At 37.0% G+C, this 20,969-nt stretch overlaps 1 protein-coding gene and 1 pseudogene across 11 annotated transcripts in view; both read right to left on the bottom strand.

Annotated features, from left to right (window-relative positions):
• MARK1 (microtubule affinity regulating kinase 1) overlaps window positions 1-20,969 on the bottom strand; it is a 178,941-nt gene that overhangs the window by 128,111 nt on the left and 29,861 nt on the right. The gene's annotated exons all lie outside the window — the stretch shown is intronic.
• LOC143679270 (protein LSM14 homolog A pseudogene) lies at window positions 9,407-10,892 on the bottom strand (annotated as a pseudogene).

The following is a 20,969-nucleotide window of genomic DNA, read 5'->3' as shown; positions in this document are numbered from 1 at the left end:
AATCAGAAATGAGAGGGGGGTCATTACCACAGACACTAAAGAAATGAAAAAAAAATCATAAGAGGATACTATGAACAACCATATGTCAACAAACTAGACAACTTAGATGAAACTGACAAATTTCTTGAAACACAGAAACAAGCTACAATGACTCAAGAAGAAATACAAAATCTCAACAAACCAATCACGAATAAAGAGATTCAATCAATCATCAAAAATCTTCCTATAAAGAAAAGCCCAGGGCCAGATGACTTCACAGGGGAATTTTATCAAATATTCCAAAAAGAACTAACACTAATCCTGCACAAACTTTTCTAAAAAATAGAGAAAAAAGGAACAATACCTTAATCATTTTATAAAGCCAACAATGCTTTAATAACAAAACCAGGTCAAGATGCTGAAAGAAAGGAAAGCTGCAAGCCAAATCTTCCTAATGAAGATAGATGCAAAAATTCTCAACAAAATACTAGCAAATCGAATTCAACAGCACAGGAAAGGAATATATTCCACGATTAAGTAGCGTTTATACCAGGAATCAAGGATGGGTCAACAGAAGAAAATCAGTTAATGTAACACAGCACATTAACAAATCGAAAGGGAAAAAAATCATATGATCTTGACTGATGCTGAAAAAGTATTCAACAAAATTCAACATGCTTTTCTGACAAAAACACTTCAAAGGTAGGAATAAAAGGTAACTTTCTCAACATGATAAAAGGCATATGTGAAAAACCTATAGTCAGCATTGTACTCAATGGTGAGAGGCTGAAAGCTTTTCCCCTAAGATTAGGAGCAAGACAAAGATGCCCCTGTCACCTCTATTTTCAACGTTATACTAGAAGTTCTAGTACAGCAATCAGGCAAGAAAAAGAAATAAACAATATCAAAATTGGAGATGAAGAACTAAAACTTCCATTATTTGCAGATGACATGATACTATACTTGGAAAATCTTGAATAATATACAACAAAGTTACCTGAGCTAATAAAAAAAATTCATCAAGGTGGCAGGTTATAAAGTTAAAGTGCAAAAATCAGTAATGTCTCTATACATAAGCAATGACCTAAACAAGGAGTTAATTAAGGAAAAAATTCCCTTCAAAACAGCAACTAAAAGAACAAAATATCTAGGAAGGAATTTAACGAGGGATGTAAAGGACTTGTATACAGAGAACTACGTAACATTGATAAAAGATATCAAAGAAGATCTAAATAGACATTCTGTGATCAGGGATACGAAGGTTAAATGTAGTTGTCAATTCTACCCAAACTGATCTACAGATTCAACACCGTGCCAGTCAATACTCCAAAAACCTACTCTGAAAACTTGGAAAAGCTAGTTACCAAATTCATCTGGAAGGGAAAGAGGCCCCAAACAGCTAAAAGCATTCTAAAAAAGAAGAATGCAGTGGAAGAATTAACACTCCCTGATTTTAAACTTATTATAAAGCCAGAGTGGTCAAAACAGCATGGTACTGGCACAAAGACAGAACTACTGACCATGGAATTGAGGTAAGAGTACAGAAATAGACCATCAAATCTACGGTAAACTGATCTTTGACAAGGACGCCAAAGACAATGAAATGGGACAAAACAGTCTTTTCAATAAATAAGCCTGGGAGACCTGGATCTTAAAAGCCGGAAGAATGAAAGAGGACCCCTACCTTATACCCTACAGAAAAATTAACTTCAATTGGATCAAACACCTAAATATAAGAATAAGTATCATAAAGCTCCTAGAGTAAAATGTAGGAAAACATCTTCAAGATCTAGTAATGGGAGGTAACGTCCTAAACTATATACCCTAAGCAGAAGCAACAAAAGAAAAATAAATAGTTAAATGGGAACTCCTCAAAATCAAACACTTTTGCGTCTCAAATGACTTTGTCAATAAGGTGAAGAGGCAGCGAACTCAATGGAAAAAAACATTTGGAAATCACACATCAGATAAAGGTTTGGTATCCTGAATATATAAAGAAATCATACAACTCAACAACAAACAACTCAATTATAAAATGGGTGAAGATATGAATAAGCATTTTTTTGAAGAGCCATTACAGATGGCTAAGAAGCACATGAAAAGACACTCATTTTCATTAGCTATAAGGGAAATGCAGATCGAGACTACAATGAGATATTACCTCACACATATAAGAATGGCTGCTATTAAACAAACAGTAAAGTACATGTGTTGGAGAGGATTTGGAGAAACTGGGACACATGCATTACCGGTGAGAATGTATAATGGCACAGCCGCTATGGAAGACAGTTTGGCAGTTCCTTAGGAAACTAAATATCAAATTGCCCTATGATTTGGGAATACCATTACCTTGGATAAACCCAAGAGCTGAAATCAGTGACACAAACAGATATCTGCACACTGATGTTCATAGCAGTATTATTCACAATTGCCAAAAGATGGAAACAATCCAAGTGCCCATCAACAGATAAGTGGATTAACAAAATATGGTATGTACATATGATGGAATATTATGCAGAAATGACATCCTGAATCATATAACAAGATGGATGAGCTTTGAGGACATAATGCTGAGTGAAATAAAGCAGGACACAAAAGGATAGATGTTGTATGATTCCACCTTTATGACCATGGAAAAGGTAAAATCAGAGGGTTATGATAAAGTATACAAGGGACCTAGAGATACACAGAAGCTTGAGATGGGTAAACATTAGCTAACGAGGGTGAACTTAATTATAAATAAGGGAACAGACAGAAGTGACGGTGGTTCACGGGTGGCTCTATCAGTAATATCACCACATTGAAGGTGAACATGACTGAAAGGGTTTGTACAGACTCATGCGTCCCACTGATACGTACTACAAATATAAATAAGTTCTTGCATGAACTACTGCAAAGCTATTATCCTTGTACAAAGAGTGTATAATTCTGGGGTATAGTGGGAAAAATGCTATTCCATGCTATGGGCTATGTTTAACAGGAATATATTAACAGTACTGCAGCAATACCAGGGGTACATAATGGGGGGAGGGACAAGACTTAGGAGGAGGTCTGGATTTTCTATTTGGTGAGGGTGTGTTAATTGGCTATCTTTCTCCTGGGAACAATGAAATTATCTAAAATTGAGACTGTTGATGGACTGTTGATTTTGGATGTTATACATAAGGCCCAGCAGATGGAGGGGGCTGAAAGATGCACTAACTGAGAAGTAGACTGGCGAATGATAGTGTAAACATATGATTGAACACTGCACTGCTACAAAAAGAAACAAAGTTGTAAGGCATGTTATGATGTGAATGAACCTGTGGGACATTTGGGAGGCTAAACACATCAGAAAATAAAGAGCAAATACTGTACAAACTAACAACTTTGGGGTTAGAGCAAACTAACCCCAAAGCAAGCAAAAGGAAAGAAACAGCAAAGATTAGAGCAGAAATAAATGAAACTGAGAACATGAAAACAATTGAGAAAATCAAGAAAACCAGAGAAGTTGGTTCTTTGAGAAAATCAATAAAATTGATGAAACCTTAGCAAGGCTGACAAACAGAAAAAGAGAGAAGATACAAATAAATAAAATCAGAAATGGAAGAGGAGGCTTAACCACTGACCCTGCAGAAATAAAGGAGGTAATGAGAGGATACTATGAGCACATTTAGGCTAATACACTAGACAACGTAGATGAAATGGACAACTTCTGAGAAAGGCATGAACCAACATTGACTCAAAAAGAAATAGATGACCTCAACAAACCAATGAGAAGTAAAGAGACTGAATCCATCATCAATAAGCTCCCAAAAAAGAAAAGTCCAGGACCAGATGGCTTCATGAGTGAAGCATTCAAGAAAGAATTAGTACCAATCTTGCTCAAACTTTTCAAAAAAAAACTGAAGAGGAAGGAAGGATATCTAACTCATTTTATGAAACTAACATCACCTCATACCAAAGCCAGACAAAGATACTACAAGAAAATTACAGACCAATCTCTCTAATGAATATACATGCAAAAACTCTCAACAAAATTCTTGAAAATCAAATCCAGGAGCACGATAAAAGAATTATACACCATAACCAAGTGGGATTTATTCCAAGTATGCAAGGACAGTTCAACTTAAGAAAATCAATAAATGTAATACACCATTATCAACAAATCAAAGCAAGAAAAACCATAGGATCTATCTCGATTGATGCAGAAAACGCATTCTACAAAATTCAACATCCTTTCTTGAAGAAAACATTTCAAAGAATAGGAATAGAAGGGAACTTCCTCAACATGATAAAGGGTATATATAAAAAACCCACAGTCAACATCATCCTCAACGGGAAAAACTGAAAGCTTTCCCCCTAAGATAAAGAACAAGTCAAGGATGTCCACTGTCACCACTGTTATTCGACACTGTTTTGGAAGTTCTAGCCAGAGCAATTAGACAAGGAAAAGAAATACAAGGCATCAAAACTAGAAAGGAAGTAGTAAAACTTTCCTTGTTTGCAGATAACACTATATGTCGAAAACCCCAAAAATCCACAGCAAAACCATTAGACCTAATAAATGAGTACAGCAAAGTGGCAGGTTACAAGATCAACACTCAAAAATCTGTAGTGTTTCTATACAGTGGTAATGAGCAATCTGAGGGGGAAAATGAAGAAAAAATTCCATTTATAATTGCAACCAAAAGAACAAAATATCTAGGAATAATTTTTTTCCTATACAAAGACATAAAAGACATATACAAACAAAACTCTGAGAAATTGCTAAAAGAAATCACATAACACCTAAATAAATGGAAGGGCACGCAGTATTCATGGATTGGAAGACTAAATATAGTTAAGATGTCCATTCTACCTAAATTGACTTATAGATTCAATGCAATACCAACTAAAATCCCCAAAACTTACTTTGCAGAAACAGAAAAACCAATAACCAAATTTATTTGGAAGTGCAGGGTGCCTCAAATAGCTAAAAATATCTTGAGAAAGAAAAACAAAGTTGGAGTTCTCATACTACCTGACTTTAAGGAATATTACAAAGCTACAGTGGTCCAAGAAGCATGGCACTGACAAAAAAACAGATATAATGACCAATGGAATCGAACAGAGTATTCAGATATAGGCCGTCTCATTTATGGGCAACTGATCTTTGATAAGGTCGTCAAGCCAACTCACCTGGGACAGAACAGTCTCTTCAATAAATGGTGCTTGGAGAACTAGATATCCATATGCAAAACAATGAAAGAGGATCCATATCTCATACCTTATATAAAAATTAACTCAAAATGGATCAAAGACCTAAACATTAGAGCTAAGACCATAAAACTTTTTGAAGAAAATGTAGGGAAATATCTTATAAAACTTGTAATAGGAGATGGTTTCCTAGATCCAAAGCAAGGGCACTGAAGAAAGAAATAGATAAATGGGAACTCAGAATTAAACACTTCTGTGCATGAAAGAACCTTGTCAAGAAAATAAAAAGGCAGTCTACACAATGGGAGATAATACTTGGAAAAGACATATCAGGTAAGGATCTAGTATACTGAATATATAAAGAGATTGTTTAACTTAACAACAAAAAGTCAAACAACCCAATTAAAAAATGGGCAAAAGACATGAAGAGACACTTCTCAGAAGAGGAAATACAAATGGCTAAAAGGCAAATGAAAAGATGCTCAACTTCCCTGGCTATTAGGGAAGTGCAAATCAAAACCACAATGAGATATCATCTCATACCTACCAGAATGGCCATTATCAAAAAAACAGAAAACAACGAGTGTGAGAGAGATTGTGGAGAAAGAGGCACACTTATCCACTGTTGGTGGGAATGTAAAATGGTACAACCACTGTGGAAGACAGCTTGGCAGTTTCTCAGGAAGCCAAGTATAGAAATGCCATAAAATCCGGCAATACCATTGCTAGATAATCTATTCAGAGGACATGAGGGCAAGGACACAAATGGACATTTGCACACCAATGTTTATAGTGCATTATTTACAAATGCCAAGAGACGGAAACAGCCCAAATGTCCATCAACAGATGAGTGGCTAAACAAACTGTGGTATATACATACAATGGAATATTCTGCAACTTTAAGACCAAATAAAGTCATGAAGCATGTAACAACATAGATGGACCTTGAGGACATTATGCTGAGTGAAATTAGCCAGAAACAAAAGGACAAATGCTGTATGGTCTCACTGATATGAGCTAACATTAATGAGTGAACTTGGAGAATTTCAGTTAAGAACAGAGGTTATCAGGAGATAGAAATAGGGTAGAGATTGGGTAATTGGAGCTGAAGGGATACAGATTGTGCAACTGGACTGATTGTAAAAATTCAGAAATGGGTAACACAATACTACTTGATTGTAGCATAATAATGTAAGTATGCTGAATGTGAGAATGATAGAGGGAGAAGGGCTGGGGGCACATATGAAACCAGAAAGAAAGATAGGCAAAAAAGACTGAGATGGTATAATCTAGGAATGCCTTGAGTGTGCAATGGAAGTAGCTAAATGTACAAATTAAAAAATGTTTTTGTATGAGGAAGAACAAAAGAAGGTCAATATTACAGGGTGTTGAAAATAGTCATTCATATTTTAAAACATCAACCTTCTGTGTAAGACTAATGCAAGAAATGTTTATTTGGTACAAAATTTATAGTCTGATTAGTGTTTTTCCTAATTTAACTTATATGGACAGTTTAATTGAATACTATAACTACATGGAACCTTGAATAGGGCATGAGCTTTTGTAGGTTTGTCCAGGTTAGTGTGACACCCCGATGAATCCCAGACTGATCTGAGCAGTGAATAGAGAAGTATTTGTAAAATCCCTTTGGGGAATGGGGAGAAAGAGGGAGAAATTCAACTTTCCCATTTGGAGAATTCCTGATCTTCTCACAAGAAGTGGGAACAACCAAATCAATAGGTCAAGCCCTCAGTCTTAGTGTTTGTCCATATGAAATGTATCCCTGCAAAGGACAGGCTAAGCCTACTTAAAAGAGTCACCCCCAGAGAACCTCTTTTGTTGCTCAGATGTGGCCTCTCTCTCTCTCAGCCAATACAGCAAGTGAACTCACTGCCCTCCCCCTCTCTACTTGGGACATGACTCCCAGGGGTGTAAACCTCTCTGGCAATATGGGACAGAAATCCTAGAATGAGCTGAGACTCAGCATTAAGAATTGAGAAAACCTTCTCAACCGAAAAGGGGGAGAGAAAAATGAGAGAAAATAAATGGTCAGTGGCTGAGAGATTTCAAGCAGAGCTGAGAGTTATCCTGGAGGTTATTTTTCCATATCATATAGATATCCCTTTTTTAGTTTATAGTGTATTGGAGTGGCTAGAGGGAAGAACCTGAAACTGTAGAGCTGTGTCCCAGTAGCCATGCTCCTTGATGATGATTGTATAATGACATAGCTTTCACAATGTGACCATGTGATTGTGAAAACCTTGTGTGATGCTCCTTTTATCTGGGTATGGACAGGAGTAAAAAATATGGATAAATAAATAATAGGGGAACAAAGGTTAAAATAAATTGAGTAGACTGAAATACTAGTGGTCAGTGAGAGGTAGTGGTAAGGGGTATGGCATGTATGAGTTTTTTTCTTTTTTGTTTCTTCTTTCTTTTGCTGGAGTGATGCAAATGTTCAAAAAATGATCATGGTAAATACACAACTATGTGATATTGTGAGCCACTGATTGTAACCATGTCAAGAATGTTTGTATGTTTGTTCATTGTTTATAAAAAAAATATTAAAAAAAAAAGAAAAAAGAAAACTGGGGCCTAGATTATAAGCTCTTACACGGGTCACATTGAGTCCCGAGTGGTAACTGTTATTTCCGGACTTCGAGGGGCTGTTTTATTCATGCATAACCTGGTATTTAGAGACAAGATTAAAGCCAATCAGGTCAGGATTAAGTACTCAAAATACAGGGCTAAGGAAGACACTGCCTATAGTTTAGAACTTCACCTACTCTTTGAGACCAAAGGAAGGAAGGCGAAAAAATTTTCAGTATAAACTCAAAATAGAGATCCTGTGATATTAAATTTGAAGTAGAACTAGCAGTATGAATGTATGTTTTTTTACTTTAACAAAATGTGTATTTCCTGAATTTGGCCACACAAAAGGCCTAATAACACAAACGACCCAGCAACCATGAGAACCCTGGGCCCCTCTATAAAGAAATGGCTAGTTCCAAGTCTGGGTTTAGGAGATTTACAAGTGGAGCCTGAGACATCTCGTGACAGGAGCACGAACTCTGGTAATTACTTATGAGACTACGTCGAAAGGGCACAGAGGATAACCTGAAGGGCTCCCATGTCACTCTGAAGCTAGTAAATAGCAGAGCTGGAACCGAAACCCAGGGGGTGTGGTTACTCGGTGATGAACGTTCTTAGCCGCTACTGCTGGCTATCTCATAGGCTGAGAAATTACATTAAAAGGGGAAAAGAAATACAAACCAGAGACCAGAAGAGAGGAGAACATCTTACTTGGCCAGCTAGCATCTTTTGAAACAGGGGATCTCTCCTTTCTCTTTAAACACTTTCTTGACCACCGCCTGACTGTCCCTTCTTGCTGTTCTTTGCATCTGTCATCCACCACTTCCTGATACTGGAATGCCCCAGGAATTCAGACCTTGGTATCCTGTCTTCTTGTCACACTACACTAATTCCTTTGAGAATCTCACCCAGTCATATAACTTTAAGATGTTTTTTGCTGAATGTTAAATGTTTATTCTTTAAAAAAAGTATATACAAAAAAGCTTTGTATAGCTTTTTATACAGCTATACAAAGTTCTTCATGTTTCTGTGGCAACGGAATATAATGGAATTGTACAACTATTTTAAAAAGTTACCTTACCTAAGAAACAGTATTTACTGTGTGTACATAGTTGACTGAAAATTCTCTACATCCAACACCCTAATTATATGACAAAATAAGCTACCTCAAAAGGGATATTACAGAATCCAAAAAGGATTTCCAGAATAAAAGACACACACATGCGCACGCACAACCCCCCTACGGCTCAAAACACAGCATCACAGCCCCATCTGCAGGAAACTTGCAATAATTGCCAAATATAATTTAGTGAGAAGAAAAACCCTCTCAGTGATGAAAAAATATTTTTAGTCCCATGGAAATTCTACTTCAGTTGAACTATACATAAGAAATTACTGTGTAAAAATAATAATAATAACCTTGTGTCAAGGGCAGGCCATGGTGGCTCAGCAGGCAAGGACACTTGCCTGCCATGCCAGAGGACCTGGGTTCGATTCCCGGTGCCTGCCCATGTTAAAAAAAAAAAAAAAAAAAGAAATTACTGAACCCTCCACTAGTCTAAATATATATAATGCTCATTTTTTAAGATGAGTCCCTGTCAACCCCACCCCACCCTCACCCCCAAGTAACTATTATATCTTTGAAATAAAGCAGAAAAACAAAACAAACCCCAGTGCTGGTGACAAATACACAGTGAATTCACTTCTTCATTCCTTGCAAAGACTTAAACCAATTTCAGGACCACAAAGAGCTAGAAATTCACCCCTGTTCAAAGACTTGTTTGTAGGCTATGCAACTTTGCTGTCTTTTTTATATTCAAAATCTGCAAACTCTCTGCCGCCAAATCCCTAACGAAACCCTCGAGGGGTGGAAAAGAAACCACCTCTGCCCCATGCCCTCAGCCCGCAAGGAAACCAAGACCCCCTCTGCCTCTGTCCCCTCTACAGCCATGGTTTGGATGAAGTGGGGTTCCAAATGTTCCGGCATTTAACCTTCTTTCTTCAGCCCCGATTGGTCTGGGTTCTCTACTATTGTCACAAGAAATATTTATCAAGGGAGGATTTAGTTTTGTCATAATAGCAATTAGGCCCAAGTGGATTTTCTTCGTCAACATTTCCTTAACTGTTTTGGGTATCAATTCCTTAATCTCCTTTATTTTAATCATTATAGGCTTTTCCTGTTTCTCAAGTTTATCTTCTTTTAAATTACGGTTATTATGAAATCTCTATTGCTTCCCTTATTAAATTATGCATTCATACTTTCAAAGTCAAAACTCTCCCTCAAATGTCACTGGACCACCTCATCGAATACCAAATTTTCCTCTGCCACCTTGATGACCCCCACATGGTCTCCCTGGAGCTGAAGGAAAACCTGGAACTGCTTGTCCTTTGCTATCACTTCTGAGCAGCTCATTTTCTGGCCTGAGACCTGGCGCACTTCAGCTCACCTGTGCTAATTCTCCATTGCTTTTGGCTGACAGATGGCACAGGCCGGGTTGATACAGGGACCTTCTCCCAACAGGTGCTGGAGCAGGTAAGCAGGCCGAGGCTGTCTGTCCTGCTCTTTCCAAAGCTGGGCCTTTTCTCAAAGGGTCTAACTGAGGGCTTGAGCGACCTTGAGATGACTGTATTTTTAGAGATCATGTATCCTGTGTAAAGGCAGAACCAACAGCACTTCTTCGGGATAGGGCACCGCTGTTTGATGTTTCTGTATGTCAAGGAGCTTCCAGCAACACCAACAGCACCAAACTGCTGCCCGACTACTGAACTTGGACTGAACTAGCTGCATGTTGATATCCTGCCAAAAAGCTCACAGGAACCCACTGAGTGGAATAAAGAAGTAGATGAGCCCAGTGAAGACTGAACAATAGCTGGGTCCTGACGCACAGAACGCTGTGGTCTGGGGGCTCACAAACAGAGAGGTCTTTAACGTGGCTCCGATGGAATATAATGTGTTCAAAGACCTCATCCCAAGGTGCTATTAGACTACCTGCTGGTCTGTCTTCTGTACCAAAGGACCACAGTGGTATCCTGCCTCCCCCTCCTAAGAAGTTCAATTGGTATGAGACTTCATTTAAGGTGAGGAGCGAAGGCAATTTAGTCCATATAACTTTAAATAACAAGTCACAAATTTCTATCTTTCGTCATCTCTTCCAAATTCCAAACTGTTATGTATCCAACTGCCAATGTGACCTCCACACTTGGATATCTCTGCAGGTATCTCAATCTCAACATGTTGAAAACTGAACTCCTGCTCCCTCTGCCCCACCATGGTCTTTGCTATCTCAGCAGATGGCAAATCCACCCTACTAAGCGTGCAAGCTCAAAACTCGGGCATTGTCCTTAGCTCCCACCCTTCACTCTCTCTCTCACCTACCTCTCCTTGGTCTGTTCTTAACAGAGCAGAGTATTTCTTCAAAACATAAGTCATATATCATGACTATTGTCTGTTAAAATTCCTACAAAAGCTATTTTGCAGAGTAAAAATATTTCTCTCAGTAAAACCTGAAGTCCGTAAATTTGTCTACTAGGTAGGCCCAACAGAATCTAGTCCCTCGTTGCCTCTCTGACCCCATTTCATGGTACTGCCTTTCTCACTCGCCTTGCTCCAGCCGAACTGCCCTCAGAGTTGTTCATCACGCATCCGGCAGACTCTCACACAAGGGCCTCTGCTCCAGCTGCTCCCTCTGCCCAGAACGCTCTTCTCCCAGATGCCTGTCTGGACACCTCCTCAGCAGCTTCACATCTTTCTGCATCTTCACAGTGAGGTATATTCTGATCTATTTGATAAAACAGCCCCCAGGCCCTGCTTATTTACCTAGAGAGAGTTTATTAGCCCTTTTTTCATCCCTCACCACCCATTAAAAGCAGAGAGATGTGTCTATTTTATTCACTGTTCTATCTTGAGGGCCTGAGGAGTGCCAACATCAGAAAACATTAAAAAGTATACATATGTTTGGTGGATATAAACATTTGTAAATAAAATTAACAGAGAAAAAAAATAAAAAATAAAGCATTAAAAAGGCCCAAGTAAAATAATTTAACAACACTAAACATAAACATCATATTACGGGGCAGGCCACGGTGGCTCAGCAGGCAGAGTTCTCGCCTGCTGTGCTGGAGACCTGGGTTTGATTCCTGGTGCCTGCCTACGCAAAAAAAAAAAACAAACAAAAAAATCATATCACTAAGCATAATTGAGTCAAATGAACCTATTCGAAAGAAAAAGATATTTACACTGGGGAGGGGGGAATACCTAAATTTAACTATATGCTGCCTATAAGAGACACATCTAAATCCAAAATGGGAGTGAAAAACGTTAAAAGTAATAGGGTGTACAAAAAAACACAAGGCAAAATAAATGGATAGAAAGAGGGGTGATGCAGTCAAAGAGACCTAGGACTGAAGAGTGTCTATGCCACTTACAAGCTAAGTGACCCCGGAGAAGTTATTTCTCTGAGCCTCAGTTTATTCATCTATAAAAAGTGATATTACTACACTTCACATGGTTTTTAATAGGGATTACATGATACAGAGCATTTACCACAGTGCCTGGAATATGCTCAAAACTACAATGTATTAGAAGTACTATCTTTATTATCATAGACCAAAATGGAACTAATGCCTTTCACTTAACATCAGAAAAGTGGATCTAATAAGAATTGTTTTAAAATAAGGGGAAAGTTCAGAGAACCAATTTTAACCTTCAGATATTCAGGTTTCTGAAGAGATCTGAAGAAGCCCATTCCAGCTCCTGCATGTTGGAAAGGGCTGTTGGATCATATGGGATGGGGGATGGAACTAGGTGATGTTCTGGAGACGCTGGGTCCTCTCGACTCTAGCTCCAGAAGACACCTGGCCAACAACATTCTCTCATGTGTGGAATGAACTGAATATCCAAAAAATGTACAGAACCATCGTGGGGCTTCCCCCTGTCTAGTATCTTACATTCATCAGATCACACACAGCCTTTAGTTAATAAATAGAGTTCCAGTCCATGCCACAAAAAGAAGTTACAGACTAAAAAATTCATAACCAAAAAATGCTCAGTTACTGGTATCAAATGAAGGGCATAGAAAACACAGAGAAATTAAATCTATAGGCTATATAGAATCCATTTAATGCAATCATTTCTACTTTGTCCTTTACCAACAATAGTTTTTTTAAATTTAATACCTTTTTATTATGAACTTCCTGACAAATGAAAAGAGCAATCCTAATTTTCTCATTATCAACATCATGATACCATCTATACCATCATCACAATGTCATTTTCCATCTATACCATCCACGTAACAACCATTTTTTTTCTTGCATTTTGTCATTTAATGGAACATCAAAATTTAGGCAGAACTTGGACGAAATTTAAAATATGAGTTTTCCCGTTCCCTAAGCTCAACAACTCACTCTTTTTCTGTTATTCTGTATTTGTTATTTTTCTGCAATTTTATTGAAATATACATTTATATATCATATAATCATTCAAAGCGTACAATCAGTGGTTCACAATATCATCGTATAGCTGTGCATTCATTGTCACAATAGATTTTTGAACATTTCATTACTCAAAAAATAGAAAACAAGTAAAAGAGAACACCCAAAATATTCCATCCACCAAGTATGTTTTTAGTAAGGATGTAAGCCATTTTAACTTGTCAACCCTCTCTTTCCCACTAGTATCCTCCAGAAATGCTACTCTACGATGAAATGGCTAAAAGGAAGATAGCACAAGGAAGAAGGAGCTTGGTCCATATAAATTGGATTGTCAGTTTTTGAAAGGCAAAAAAAAAAAAAAAAAAAAAGGGCTGGGTTCAAACAAAATATTTCCTTTAAAAATGCTTTGATTATGTTTCCATAGACTTTAACACAGGAGTGGAAACCAGGAATCAAGCTGTCTGGTTTGAATTTTGGTATTGTTACTTATTAGTTGTGTGACCTTGCACAAGTTATTTAACCTGAGTATTCCTAAATTATCACCAGCGGGAAAAGGGGCACAAATAGTACCTACTTAATTCAAAGGGGTGATGCTCAATAGGATTCAACTGCACTGAGGGGCCTTCTCTGACTAAGACTTCGAAAGGGTCTCCAGCCCGTTTCTCTCATTCTTTAACTCTACTAGATTTTAGGTATAGCACTTATTGTTTACAATTGTTATTTTTGTTTACTTGTGTTCATCTGACTTCTCTCTTAAGGGTACTCTGTATCCCTCGTGCCTAGAAGGAGGATCTGGTATAGAGAAAATATACTCAATAATTATTTGTTGAGTAAACAGATGAATAATACATAACATGGTGAGAGGTACTTTTTAAGCATTCAATAAATATTAGCTATCACTATTCAGGTAATCAATAGTCTTGGCATTTGTTTTATCTCTTTAAAGAGTTTTCCTTATTGTCATTGCAGGTTTTATTTGCTATTCACCAAAATCAAGAATTGCACTAATTCACTGCTTGAAATGATTACTCCTTCCACTGCTAGGTGCTGCTATCAGGACACATTATTTCACTTAAGCTCACCTCAAACATTTATTGGGCGCCATACTATGAATTACATTCTGTATAAACAGAGATGAAAATCCCAGCCAGGAAAGAGACCCGTGTCTTACTTTAGTGCCTCAAACAAGGCCACCTACTGCAACACAGCACGAAGCGGGAGAGAGGTCTATACAGAAGGCTATCAGTTGGAGGAAGCAGGAATAACACAAAGGGCCATGGGCACTTAATGGAAACCCTCATCAATTACATGGGTCTGAGAGGACCTTCAGATTCCTTAACTCCGAAGTTCTACCTCAGCTACTGCCTTTGCTGTTATGGAATAAAAGTATCACCAAAAGGCAAACTAGGTTACTGCCTAGAGTCTCAAATGAGCAAGTCAGGTATTCCCAAACGGGGAAGTTTACATGGTTCCTCAGCAAAGTCAGGAAAATATATTTGAGTGTGTATGTAAATGTGTATACATGTGTTAGTGCAAGACTGCCCAACGCTCATTTTCAAAGGACCATCCAGATCACATCCTTCTACTCTTCTGGTGTCAAGCTAGCCTTCATTTAAGTAATTATGTTGTCAGTTCATAGTGGGTTTTTCCCTACTTAACCTAGCAAATAAAAAGCTGGCAAGGTCTTCTCACTGCCAAAAGATGTTATTTTTTTGTTTTTTTTTAACAAATTTTATGAGCCCATGAAATCCCAAAATCCAGAAAATCTAGAAGTAAACAGAACACTATTAACCACCACTTGACCAAATTCCAAATGCTGAATACTTGATCTTTTCTTTATTAACCCCCTGTCCCTTCTTTCACCCAAGCCAAATTTTCATTAACCACTGTCTATTCTATTGCAGCAGACCTTAAGTACTTCTCATAATGGAAAATATTAACAAAAATTTTCTGAGTTTGTGTTTGAAAGCGATATGGACCATTCCAGGAAGTACTTAAATCCTGCCATGCATGAATATAAACACTATCATCCAACTGCCCTCTTGAATGCGCTCTTTGTGACTTTTCTGCGTTGTACCTATCCCCTCTAAGTCAATCCTGCCAGAGAGAAGCAGAGACAGCACTGAGAGCTTTTATTTGATTATCTCTTGTCCTCAGTGTCTTACACTGCAATACTCCAAGCTTTCTTCAACCTCAAAACCTCTAACCCACTGACCTCTCCCCATTCTCACTACTATTCATTCTTGCTATGTCCTCATTATCCCCTTGCCCAGCTTTTATGCATGGTCCTGTACCATAACCACTCCCTGCAAATACCCTGAACTACCCTACTCTCTATTCCCTCCTCCCTATTTGCTTGGCAACTCCCCACCACTGGGGAACCCAACCATTTCCACTATTCCACATCTCATCTAACAATTCAACATTATTAGAGACACACACCAAAGAGGGCTACCGTTCACTTTAAATTTTCACTTAAAATTTCTGGCCACAAATCTCAAATGCGAATTCACTACCACCTCACAATTTTCTATACTTTGACTGAATACACTCACCTTACCCTTCCCTAAAATTTCTATTTTGTGCTTTCTCCTCTTCCCTCAAACCTCTTATATCTCCACTTGCCAACTGATTTTTCTGCTTCATAGGGCATTCATGATGAAAAAACAGAGAGCCATTCAGTCATCAACCCACATCAAAACTACAGCCTACCTACAACTCCATATTCTCTGTCTTCAGGAATTGAGTCTGTCTTTCCAAAGCCAAAACCACCTCCAATGCTGTGGACCCTGGTCAGTCTTCCCTTTACAAGGGCATTCTGGTTCGCCTGCCTCATGACTTACTCTCCAGTGGATTTTGTCCAACAGCATATAAGCATGTTTCTGTATCTCTTCTTTAAAAGAATATGCTGCCACAACTGTGTGGCCCCTACCAAACAAATGGCATACTTCCTGCTTTTTTAAAATTCTTTTTATTTTTAATTTTTTATTAATTAAAAAAGAAACAATTACAGGAAAGAAACACAAACATTCTTAGAATATGCTCATTCCGTTCTACATATATAATCAGTAATTCACAATATCAACACATAGTTGCATATTCATCATCCCTGCTTTTAAGAACACATGAAATGTTCTTTTTTTTTCTACTTTTTTTTATTTTATTATTATTTTTTATATATGGGCAGGCACTGGGAATCGAACCCAGGTCCTCTGGCATCGCAGGCAAGCTTTACTGCCTGCTGAGCCACTGTGGCCTGCCCACATTAAAGGTTCTTAAAAGAAGTTTTTGTAGTTGTTTATAAGTTGCTGTCACCATTTCTTGGTCTTTGCTTCAGCCCACCCCAACAGGGTTCACCTCCACCTGGACTAACCTTGTCAAGATCACCAGTTACCACTACGTAAACAAATCCAACAGCTGCAATCGACACAGTTGATCCCTCTTTCTTTACTCCCTTCAGTTCTGCAATGCCACATAGTCCAGATTTTCCTCCTAACCTACCCTCTGATACTCTTCTCTAGCACCAAATATTGGCTTGTACCAAGACCCTGTCCTGAATCCCCTCCTATTTTGTTCACCTTTTCAAAGAAACAGCTTTTGGTGTTATTGGTTGTTATTTTTTTTTCATTTTTCTATTTCTACTAATGCCTGTTCTAATCTTTATTATTTCCTTCCCTCTAATTTCCTTTGGTTTATCCTGTTCTTTAAGTTGCAAAACTGAAAACTAGCTAATTAATTTTCAGTCCTTCTTTTCTAATATCTGTACTTAGAATAAAAAATTTTTTCTCTTGGTTCCATAGACATTAGCTGAAATGTTCTAGGTATGTTTGATAAGAAGAGAATTAGTCTGTTTTGAAAGTACACAATTCTATATATGCTTAATGAGTACAGCCTATTTGGCCTCTTCTAGATATGTTTGTTCTTACTAATTTTATGTGTTTGCTTCATCTATAGTTCACTAGAGAACTAATAGATTAGAGAGACATGCTTCTTTAAAACTTATTTGTCCATTTCTTATATAAGTATATTAATTTTTTTGTTTTATATATTTTGAGGACATGCTAAGTATTTGCAGATTCAGTAAAATAGCTTCCTTGTAAATAATCTCTTTTATCATTTAGGGTAATAACCTTCTTTATCTCTAATAATGCTCTTTGCCTTATTGGTCTGATATTAATATTACTATGCTAGAATTCTGTTATATCCTTTTCTTAAGCTCTCTTTATCATTAAGCTTTAAAGCAATCACTTCTAAACAGCATATAGATGTTTGTTTTTATTCAAGCTGAGAAATCCTTTCTTTAAACAGGTGAGTTTAACCCTTTTATGTCTATGTTGTGATTTTTTTTTTAATGCTATATGGCGGAAGCATTTCATTCTATTTTCATGTGACTATTTCTTTATTGCACTACCATTGGTTTTTCTTTTTTTAAGAAGTAAATGGGCCAGAAATCGAACTGGAGTCTCCTGCATGGCAGGTGAGAATTCTACCACTGAACTACCCTTGCACCCCGCAGTGTTGTCATTATTCTACCTAATTCTTTTCCTGCCTTCAACTACATTAATCTTCCTGCCCATCCCAAACTGGTATGAAGTGATACATTCTATTCTTATTCTTTTAGTTAAAATTTGAAATGCATAATTTGACTTGAATTTAAGACTAATCCATTTTCCATCCTACTCCCCAGTAATCCACGACCTCAGAACTTTTAATTCCATTCTCTCCTCTGGCCTTTCCCATGTTGTTCTAGAATATTTATTTCACCTTATTTTTTCAACAATCTAAAAATAAGCATTTGGTCCTTTTTTGTTACTGTCAGTGTTTACTTACATTGATCAACATGCAATTTCTTTGTTTATCAGCACTTCTCACTTCTTTCCTCTAGATTTTATTTCCTTCTTTTGAACTACAATTTTTGTAGTTACTTACAAGAAGTAAGGACATGCAGGCAGAAAAACCTTGGTCTTTATTTGTCTGCAAATAACTTTATTTTGTCCTTACTCTTGAAGGAACATTTAATTAAGGAGAGAATTTGAAGTTGACAGGTATTTTCTCTCACATTATTTAAAGACATTATTTCAGTTCTAAAAATATTTAATATTGCTGAGAAGAACTCCACAGTCTAACTACTGTCATTTTAGAAATCATTTTTATTGAGTTAAGATTTTTTCTATTTTAAGTTTTTCTTTTGTTTATTCTCAAGTATTCAGTATGCATCAATTTAAAGACATCTTTATCTCTTCAATTCTACATAACTCTCAGCCATCATTTTTTCAAATATTGCCCAAAGATTTCTTCTGTTATCTTTCAAGACTATTTGTTAGATGTATGCTGCACCTCCTCATTCTATGTCCCATGTTTCTTAACCAGTCTTTAATATTCTCCATGTCTCCTTCTCTGTGAGTCATTCCAAGTCATTTCCTTGGATCTGTATTCCAGTCCATCAAGTCTTTCATGTATATCATTTCTAGAATTCCTATTTAGCTCTCTTTCTAATGAGCTTATTTGTCACTTCCTGTTCTTTCATTATGGTTTTTATTCCTGTCTTTTTGAAAAAATTATTTTAAACAAACTTATTTTCTGGTTTATTTCAAATTGTTCACATTGTTCTATTATTTCCAATTCTAGGGATGGGTTTTCTCTGTTTATTTTGCATTTGTTCACCCTCCCTGAAGGTAATTAGTTTCCTCGTATAATCTATCCTTTGTTTTTTCCTGCAGCAGTCCCATGAGCCCCAGATTTTTTTTTTAACTTTTCTATTGAATAATATACATATACATTTTTTTAAACTTTTTTATTGTATAGTATAGTATAACATAGATACAAAGCAAAGAAATAAAAAAGCAACAGTTTTCAAAGCACTCTTCAACAAGTAGTTACAGGACAGATCCCAAAGTTTGTCATGGGCTACCATACAATTCTCTCAGATTTTTCCTTCTAGCTGCTCCAGAATATAGGAGGCTAAAAAGCTTAAATATTTTTTATCACCACAGTTGACTTTTTTCTTTCTTTTTTGTGAAAAATAACATATATACAAAAAAGCAATAAATGTCAAAGATCAACACCACAATTAGTTATAGAACATATTTCAGAGTTTGCAAGGGTTACAATTCCACAATTTTAGGTTTTTACTTCTAGGTGTTCTAAGATACTGGAGACTAAAAGAGATAGTAATTTAATGATTGGGCATTCTTATTCATTTGTTAAGTCCTACCTTTTCTGTATAACTCCACCATCACCTTTGATCTTTCCATCCCTCTCTTTAGGGGTGTTTGGACTACGGCCATTTTAACTGTTACATTTTGTAAGAGTCTGTCACTAACATGGGATAGGGAGATAGAACTATCTGATGTTTTGGAGAGCTGGGCTAGATTTCAGGACTTATCTGGTCCAGGGACCCATTTGTAGGGTACAGGTTTCTGGAAAGTTACTCTAGTACCTGGAACCCTTGTGGAATCTTTTTTTTTTTTTTTTAATTAATTAAAAAAAAGAAAAGAAATTAACACAACATTTAGGAATCATTCCATTCTACATATGCACTCAGTAATTCTTAGCATCATCACATAGATGCATGATCATCATTTCCTAGTACATTTGCATCGATTTAGGAAAAGAACTAGCAAAACAGCAGAAAAAGATATAGAATGTCAATATAGAGAAGAAAATTAAAATAATAATAATAATAAAAATATATATAGAAAAAGAAAAAAAACAAAAACAAGATACAAACAAACAAACAACAACAAAAAACTATAGTTCAGGTGCAGCTTCATTCAGTGTTTTAACATAGTTACATTACAATTAGGTATTATTGTGCTGTCCATTTTTGAGTTTTTGTATCTAGTCCTGTTGCACAGTCTCTATCACTTCAGCTTCAATTACCCATTATCTTACCCTGTTTCTAACTCCTGCTGGTCTCTGTTACCAATGATATATTCCAAGTTGATTCTCGAATGTCAGTTCACATCCATGGGACCATACAGTATTTGTCCTTTAGTTTTTGGCTAGACTCACTCAGCATAATGTTCTCTAGGTCCATCCATGTTATTACATGCTTCATAAGTTTAGTCTGTCTTAAAGCTGCATAATATTCCATCGTAGGTACACACCACAGTTCGCTTAGCCACTCGTCCGTCGACGGACACTTTGGCCGTCTCCATCTCTTTGCAACTGTAAACAATGCTGCTATAAACACTGGTGTGCAAATGTCCATCTGTGTCTTTGCCTTTAAGTCCTTTGAGCAGATACCTAGCAGTGGTATTGCTGGGTCGTAATCCATTCTGCCAGTCTATGTCTTTTGATTGGGGAATTCAGTCCATTAACTTTTAGTGTTATTACGGTTTGGATAATATTTTCCTCTACCATTTTGGCTTCTGTATTATATATATCATATCTGATTTTCCTTCTTTCTACACTTTACTCCATACCTCTCTCTTCTGTCTTTTCGTATCTGACTCTAATGCTCCCTTTAGTATTTCTTGCAGAGCTGGTCTCTTGGTCACAAATTCTCTCAGTGACTTTTTGTCTATAAATGTTTTAATTTCTCCTTCATTTTTGAAGGACAATTTTGCTGGATATAGAAGTCTTGGTTGGCAGTTTTTCTCTTTTAGTAATTTAAATATATCATCCCACTGTCTTCTAGCTTCCATGGTTTCTGCTGAGAAATCTACACATAGTCTTATTGGGTTTCCCTTGTATGTGACAGATTGTTTTTCTCTTGCTGCTTTCAAGATCCTCTCTTTCTCTTTGACCTCTGACATTCTAACTAGTAAGTGTCTTGGAGAACA

The sequence above is a fragment of the Tamandua tetradactyla genome, chromosome 4, assembly GCF_023851605.1.
Source record: "Tamandua tetradactyla isolate mTamTet1 chromosome 4, mTamTet1.pri, whole genome shotgun sequence".
NCBI lineage: Eukaryota > Metazoa > Chordata > Mammalia > Pilosa > Myrmecophagidae > Tamandua > Tamandua tetradactyla.
The sequence above is the reverse complement of the archived record's forward strand: the minus strand, read 5'-3'. Positions and strand labels throughout refer to the sequence as shown.